The sequence below is a fragment of the Eurosta solidaginis genome, chromosome 4 (assembly GCF_040869045.1).
Source record: "Eurosta solidaginis isolate ZX-2024a chromosome 4, ASM4086904v1, whole genome shotgun sequence".
In the NCBI taxonomy this organism is placed as follows: Eukaryota; Metazoa; Arthropoda; class Insecta; order Diptera; family Tephritidae; genus Eurosta; species Eurosta solidaginis.
In genome coordinates this window covers 90,685,307-90,694,012 of record NC_090322.1, presented here as the reverse complement: position 1 = coordinate 90,694,012, position 8,706 = coordinate 90,685,307, and the positions used below count along the sequence as shown (strand labels likewise).

At 36.7% G+C, this 8,706-nt stretch overlaps 1 pseudogene; it reads left to right on the top strand.

The window, feature by feature from the left end:
- The first annotated feature begins 994 nt into the window (after nucleotides 1–994).
- Nucleotides 995–1,494, top strand: LOC137249900 (uncharacterized; annotated as a pseudogene).
- The last annotated feature ends 7,212 nt before the right edge of the window (nucleotides 1,495–8,706 follow it).

Here is an 8,706-nt window from a genome sequence, read left to right as displayed (position 1 = left end):
AGTCAATGGTCAAACAGAATAATTTGTTTTGCACACTGGGATACTCTACCATAAGAAAAATAAAAAAAACAACAAACGCACTTGCATGCCAAACTTCATCAATATGACACACCGTATACCTACCTTTATGCATGGCAGCTCATTGTTGCAACGATGGGTGGCTGCCTCTGTACCCGCCCTACCATTGGCGTCATAGATGTTATTGAGGCCCCGATACATTACCACTAACTCCTGTGTCTCAAACCAAAGCAAACACAAATTATCTACCCATTATAACAATTATTATTTTATCAAAATCAATCCATTACAATGTTAAGGATCTTAGCTTAGTTTGCCTATTATTTCATAAAAATACAAAACAAAAGTATGAAGTGGCAGAACTATAATGATTCCTACAAGCATACTCGTTTTTTTTTTCTTTAACTTCAAATTCAGCAAAAAGCTTTATACATATATATGTAAATATGTATGTGTGTAGATACAAAAAAAACAAAAACTCACTTTGCAAAAACCATGATGTAATTACAAGGTGACTGACGTTGGCAGCTTCTCTTTCTAATCAGCCATCTTGAACACCCACTCGCAAACTCAATTTGCCTCTTTGCGAAACTGCTTTTTCATTCAGAGGAAAAATTGTAGTAAAACCCATACAAATCAACTTTCCTGGAAAAGTATGCAACAGCATCACTGTTTTTCTCCAATTATATTTTGTGTTGACTTTTCTATAGCTCAAACTAGTGACAATTCTCAAAAAAATCATTATTTTTTCAACAAAAACATTTAAATTTGTCATTTTTTTAGTTCAATGAGAAAACCGATCGAATATATTCAATAACCCGTGGTCATTTATTTCCCAATCGTTGCTTGTTCGCGGCATTAAATCATCGAAAATATTGTCCAGAATGTAGACGACCATGCACACCCTACGGAGAACGGTCAGAGTTGGATAAGAAATTACATATATAATTCCGATGCGGCTGATATGTATACCAATATGTCGATGTGGACACCACTTTTCGAATTAGAATTAAATGGATCTAGAAATGTACCAATGGCCCCACCTGAACCATCTGATGCTATACAAACTGGAACAGATTCAGATGGTAATCCAACGTATGCAGCACGTGTCTATGTTCAAGATCTATTGCCTGCCGCCTATGCACCGGCAAAAGGTGTCGCACACGCTTCACATAGCAGTAATGTTTTAGTCAAAACGTCGAGTTACTAAATAATTTCAAAGATAAATGGGTGGCCGATTTAAATGGACATGTACCTGTGGAGCTGTGCTTGGTGGTTATTCGGAATTAGGTGAAACATACGTTTCACGTGCTACATATAAAGACAAAATTTTACTCGGCAAAGTACATTCTTCGCATAGAGTAATGTATATGCCAAACAATGCCACTGAGGTGAACAGATCTGAATATGAAGTACATATTGGTACCAGAAACTATCACAGCAGAAAGTAACGACGAAGCAAATAACGAAGCTTAGTCGTAAGTAAATTGGGTAATTGTTTACCTTAGGGTACAACTCCCAAAACTCTTCCGAAAATATCGGGAGAGGTGTCAAAAGACGCGTCTTGATCCCAGGACCATGAATCCGAAAGCGGAAATTAAGAATTTTATTTCTGTGAAAAGATAAACCGAAAAATGGCCCCGAAGCGCTCCGAAACCGAGAGTGGGATCCATAGTATTTTTGCGCAGAACACCTTTCGGCATTGGCGGCCTTTGGCCGCGCTTATAAAAAATTACCAACAACGGTTTGGAGACCAAAACTATATCCGCCGAAACACTTTTACCCACAGTTTTTCTTCTGGGTACAACAAAATTATCAAAATTACAACAACCACATGCAAATTTTCCATTTTGTTTGCAAATATCTCCGAAGAGATTCGTGGTCCTGGGATCAAGTCGCGTCTTTTGACACCTCTTCCGATATTTTCGGAAGAGTTTTAGCAGTTGTACCCAAAAGTAAACAATTACCGTAAATTGAATGCAAAATTATAGAGGTGAGAGGAAAGGAAATTAATCAATTTTAGTATATGACCAACTAATGACTTCGTATGGATCTTTTACTGTGTTTACAACAGACATGTTATCCTAACAAAATCATATACCGAAATGTAATCACTTAATGTGTATTTGTGTATCTGTTTTTATTATTATTGTAAATATTATTTTAAAGGACAACTTAAATATATAAATCGAAAATTTTAAACTAAAATAGTTGAAAAATTAAAAGTCACTGAACTTCTTAGACTATTTTGTAGATAACACACAAACTCCTAAAACAGCCGATCTCACTTTAGAGCAGGGCTGGGCAGCTTCGGCAGAGAACTACTTTCAATCTAACTTTACTGTTTTGGTCCTAGGCATTAGAATTTTACTGTTCCTTTCAGTTAAAGGGCCAAAGTGACAATGCTAAACCCTATTAAACTCAAAGTCGCACTGAAAAACCGGGCGACAGAGTTTAAACTCTAATAACCAGGGGCGGAAACTGTTATTCCTCTTTTAATATAATTCCTTGCAAAACTATTAATTTTGGCCTTTAATATATTTGGATCAAGATAAAAATTTTTTTTTGATTGTTATTACCTGAGTCCGATAGAACTAATTAAAATCGGACTTTTAAAAATAAAAGTCCGGAAATCTTTTTTCATTGAACTCCTTTGTAAAAAAAATATGGAAATTGCTGGATTTGGTATGCCACGTCGATTTATAGAAAAATTCGAAAAATATCTCTTGTTATTAGCAGGGACGGAAAATAATAATTATTTTTTTTCGGAGTCGAAAAATTCCGGGTCAAAAAATTGTCCTAGGTGAAAATGTTTGAGTCCTCAGGTATCCCTATAGCAATATCATGTCGAATCATGCATCCTTTTTATTTTTCGAACTTTTTCCATAAAAGTCCACATATAAAAGTAAAATATGTATTTTTATTTTTTGAGTCCGATAGAACTAGTTACACTCGGCCTTAAAATAAAAAAAAATTTAATTCCGATAAGCCGTTTCTTTGTTATCATGCCGGACTTTTATTTTGGCCTTAAAAAATAAAAGTCCGGATTTAACTTTTATTTCCGGACTTTTATTTTTAAAGGCCGAGTTTAACTAGTTCTATCGGACTCAAAAAATAAAAATACAGATTTTACTTTTATATGTGGACTTTTATGGAAAAAGTTCGAAAAATAAAAAGGATGCATGATTCGACATGATATTCCTATAGGGATACCTAAGAACTCAAACATTTTCACCTAGGACAATTTTTTGACCCGGACTTTTTCGACTCCGAAAAAAAATAATTATTTTCCGTCCCCATAAAAGTCCACATATAAAAGTAAAATCTGTATTTTCAATTTTTGAGTCCGATAGAACTAGTTACACTCGGCCTTAAAATAAAAAAAAAATTTAATTCCGATAAGCCGTTTCTTTGTTATCATGCCGGACTTTTATTTTGGCCTTAAAAAATAAAAGTCCGGATTTAACTTTTATTTCCGGACTTTTATTTTTAAAGGCCGAGTTTAACTAGTTCTATCGGACTCAAAAAATAAAAATACAGATTTTACTTTTATATGTGGACTTTTATGGAAAAAGTTCGAAAAATAAAAAGGATGCATGATTCGACATGATATTGCTATAGGGATACCTAAGAACTCAAACATTTTCACCTAGGACAATTTTTTGACCCGGACTTTTTCGACTCCGAAAAAAAATAATTATTTTCCGTCCCTGCTTATTTATTTATTTATTTATTTATTTATTATTTAAAGTCGACGACAAACTATGGTCGACTGCATAATATAAAAGATATATAAATATACAACTCAAAAGATAAAATTTAAGATATATCGAGCTTTCAACAATGTTATATTACAAACAAAGAAATATTAATGAACATTACTATTTAATTTCAGAATATAATAATAATAAGAAATATGAGCAGAAATAAGATCTTATGCCGAAATCTTATACTGGCGGAATGCATCAGATTCCGCTCAGCATGACTTCGGAATGCAGTGGATTCCAATCTCCCTGTTGGAATGCAACAAGATTCCAATCAGCATGTCATGGGAATCCGGCAGTGCTAAGAGTAGTGTAATGAGGATACGCCATCACAAGGCATAAAAAAGTAACATGACCTGTGTTGTTGGAATGCACCGGATTCCAAACAGCTCTATGCCTGACCCATAAGATTATACTGCCGGAATGCATACGATTCCGGTCAGTGACTCTTGAAAAAGCATGTTTTTTACGTTGTTGGAATGCACCAGATTCCAATCAACACAGTACTGTCTTGTTCCTTCTTAATGAGACATGTTGATAAATGTTCCTCCATCCTTAAGCGAGATAGTTCCTGTTTTTTATCGAAGGAATAAAATGCCGGCAAATTAAATTAGCTTGTATCTCTTAAATTAGATAGGCAAGTATTGCATTACGTATAGTGGCAAAAGTACATTCAAGACTGATGCAGCTATACAAGTCATTGTAGTGCGCGCACCAGATAAGAAGAGGATTATTTTTAGCAAAGTTTCGTCGACAAAGGGGTAAATAGAAAGGAACGTAGTGTCTGGATACTCTAGGGGGAACCGCAAAAAACAAGCGGCTGAGGAGGTCCGCGGAATCAATTTCTCCAATAATGAGCTTATGGATGAACAATACCCCCAGTAATATTCTCCGATTTTCCAGAGTGGGTAAGTTAATAAGAAGAAGTCTACTTCTGTATGGAGGAAGGTGGAGACTTGAGTCCCAATTAAGGCCGCGCAATGCAAATATCAAAAATTGCTTTTGAACTGACTCAAGACGCTTTATATGCTTTTGAGAAACAGGGGACCAAACGCATGAGCAATACTCGAGTATTGGACGAACCAGCGATGTGTAAAGAACCTTAGTGAGGTACGGATCATCGTACTCTTTAGCCCACCTTTTAACAAATCCAAGTAAACCCAACGCTTTGTTGGCTATAGATGAAATATGCATGTTAAAATTCAATTTCGGATCAAAAAGGACACCTAGATCATTTGCAATAGATACACGCTCCAAAGGCGTACCATCTATTACATAAGATTTCAATGCTGGCTTCACTCGGTGAAATGTCATATGCTTACATTTAGAGCAATTTAAAGCTAATAAATTTGTTGTGCACCAACATTGGAACGAGTCCAAGTCGGCCTGAAGAAGATCCAAGGAACTCAAATCGGTAGGACAGTAAGTGTAGCAAAGTTTACATCATCCGCATACATTATAGTATGGGAATATAATATTGTCTGTGGCAAGTCATTAATGAAAAGGGCAAAGAGCAAAGGGCCTAGATGACTTCCCTGGGGTACGCCAGAGGAAACTCCGAACGATTCCGCCAGATTGCACTTGAACAGGACTTTTTGGGTCCGGTTAAAAGATAGCTTTTCAGCCACATTAATAGGTGAAACGGAAAGCCCAGTAAATCAAGCTTATGAATAAGCAACTCGTGGTTGACGGTATCAAATGCTTTGCTGAAGTCCGTGTAGATGACATCCGTTTGCTTGTTCGCTAAAAATCCTTCCATAACTATAGAGGTGAATACAAGCAAATTTGTAGTGGTTGACCTTTGACGAATAAAACCGTGTTGGCATGGAGATAAAAGACTAGAACACTGATATTGCAGTTGATTGGTGACAATCTGTTCAAAGACTTTAGGAATGACTGAAAGTTTAGCAATACCCCTGTAGTTTTCAACTTTTGACCTACTACCTTTTTTATGCAGGGGTATAATAAAAGACTGTTTCCAAAGTGCCGGGAATGACGCAGATCCCAGAGATAGCTCAAATAATTTTAAAATAGGCTCATACATGTTTTCGGCGCAGTACCTAAGCACGCAGCTAGGAACACCGTCCGGTCCCGGAGAAAAGGTGGGCTTCAAAGATTGAAGACTCTGAAGAACAATATTACCATCAATAGCAGGATTCCTAATGTAATTCGAGCTATCTAAGCGATAGGGATATTGACCAGAATGAAAACCACTGGATGAATACGTGGACTTAAAGAACTCAGAAAATAGTTCAGCAACGTCGTCATCAGTGCAAGCTTTTTTACCTCCAAAGGTTAATGAGGAAGGATACCCAGAAGTTTTCCGCTTTGAATTTACGAAACTGTAAAACTTTTTTGGATTTCTAAAAAAATGGGCTTTACAACAACTCAAGTAATTTTTATAACAAAGCTGATTAAGACGGTGAAATTTAGAACGAGCTATTAGATATTTAGAGAGGTCAGCAGATGCTCCAGATTTCTTGAACCTCTTATAAAGCCTAGATTTGATGTTATTAAGTCTGATAAGTTGCCTTGAAAACCAAGGGGGCTTATTCGAACATAGGGTATAGCGAGTAGGAATGCAGGTATCAAAGAAGCTATCAAGCGTACTGTAAAATATAGAGATAGCCGAATCGACGTCAGTGCAAGCATAGAGATCCGACCAATCATGGGAAGCCAACAGATCATTGAGCATAATGAAATTCGCTTTGTAGAAGCATCTAGATCGGGGACGAGACTGTACTTGAATCCTACGGGGTAGGCTGATATCAAGTGATATCTCTAGCGTAGGGTGAAGAGGGTCTTCTGGAAGGGATAAAGGTGGTATTTGCGTAAGGGCAGTACCCACCGAGCCATCCACAAATACTAAATCCAGCATTTTATTTCCACTATTTGGAACATTGTTAATCTGTAAAAGAGATGAGTCTAACAAGCAATTGAGAAACTCATGTTGAGCAGTGGGAGTTAAAAAGTTTGAATCACTTATATTAACCCAACTAACTGTTGGCAAGTTAAAGTCACCAACAACAACAAGTCGATCGTTATCTCCCAACTGCGAATTCAAATCACAGATGGCCGAGCTATGACTAGCATAAACATCCATATCCGAACGAGGTGGTATATACGAACAGCAAACAATTACGCTATAGCTACCGAATGAAAGCCTAACTGCTATGAATTCGATATGGGAAATATTGTCCAGCGAAATCAACTCAGACGATAGGTTAGATTCAACAGCAATAAGGACACCTCCCGCTCTAGAGATGCGATCACGCCGATAAACAGCATATTTATTTGAAAAAACCTCAGAATTGTAATTATCAGGCTTTAGCCAGGTCTCCGTAAAAGCTACAACTTGTGCAGAAAAGTTGAAAGAATTAAGGAAGAATGGAACAAGTTTTGATCGTAAACCACGAACATTTTGATAATTAATGAGAAGACGGGACAGATCAGCAATTACCTTTGTGTTGTTATTACTGTGTTCGTCATACCGTTTTTTGGCTGTAATAAAACAGGTTCGGCCTTCGCCTTTCTCGTGAACAAGTGAACCACAGTATGCTTGGGTCAAAAAGAGGAATCAAGTACCTTATCGAAATATTCATCTGAAAGGGATATTTTAAATGAGGAGATGTCTCTCTCATATTTAAAGTTAAATTTATACACATTGATGTTACTAGTGGGTGCAACACCAAGTTTAGAGCAAACGTAATGAGCAATGTCATTTTCGGTAAGCGAGGCGTGTAATCGGGACACAAATACAGCCCTACGAGGTGGCACGGCAGTCACCTGCAAAGGAGTAGCGGATAGCGCACCAGAGAGCTGGGAAGGTGCGGCCGTTATAGCGTTGGTTATCGAGCCCGTACTATTTTTTTCAGGTACACTTGTATCGCTAGCAACAACCCCAGTATCGGTAACTGTTATTGTTGGAGCTAAAAATACCGGTGGAGGTGTAGGATGAATTGGGGAGTCCAGCGAAATCAACATTGGTGACGTAGAACAAACAGCCGCAAAGGTACCACTATTAGTTCGTGCATCGTTTAATTTGCCAGAGATCGTCTCACTGGAAGTCTCGACACAACCTTGTGGAGATAAATTGAACAGCTGTTCAAAAATTATGGGCAAGAGTTATTTTGGAGCACTGGATGCAAATCGCAAGACAGCGTATAGCTAGCAGCGAACACAACACAAAGCAAAAAGGGCACACAATGACTTGCTAATAGCAGCTACCAACAAAAAGGTATGCAGTTATCACAAATTTTTGTGAAAATCTATGATATATGAACACACAGACTGAATGTTTAAATTGCACAAAAAGCCACTATGTATATTGCACTGTGTAAAGATTTAATACGAAATTAAACTTTTAAACTGTTTTCTATTCTATGAATAAATATTTATGAAAGATAAAACTTGTTTACAAAGTAAAAAGAATAACAATTCGAAGAGCGATCAAAAACACGTCCGCGCACGGCAAGGTTTCCATAAATCGACGTGGCATATCAAATCCAGCATTTTTCATATTTTTTTACAAAGGAGTTCAATGAAAAAAAATTTGAAAGCGCTAGTCGTTGTTGTGCAGTGTGAATGAAATGACTCCTTCACAGTTGAACATAGTCTTAATATTAAAATTCAAAATTGTCGTGCAAGTTACTTATGTCGATTTTGAAAGTAAATAGGAAGATATGGCATACATGTAGAAAACCGCTCGAACATGTCCCATTTTATATTTCAAATTTTGTTACGGATAGAAGCATTTAATTATCAGTCTCATTCAAGCTCATCGTGAGCATATTTTACTAGAAATATAGGAGTATTATATATATAAATAGTACATTATCCATATACCGAATTTCATCCAAATCGGTTGAAGCGATTCAGAGTAGTACTGAATATATAAATATACAAAAAGGAAAAATTTAAAGTT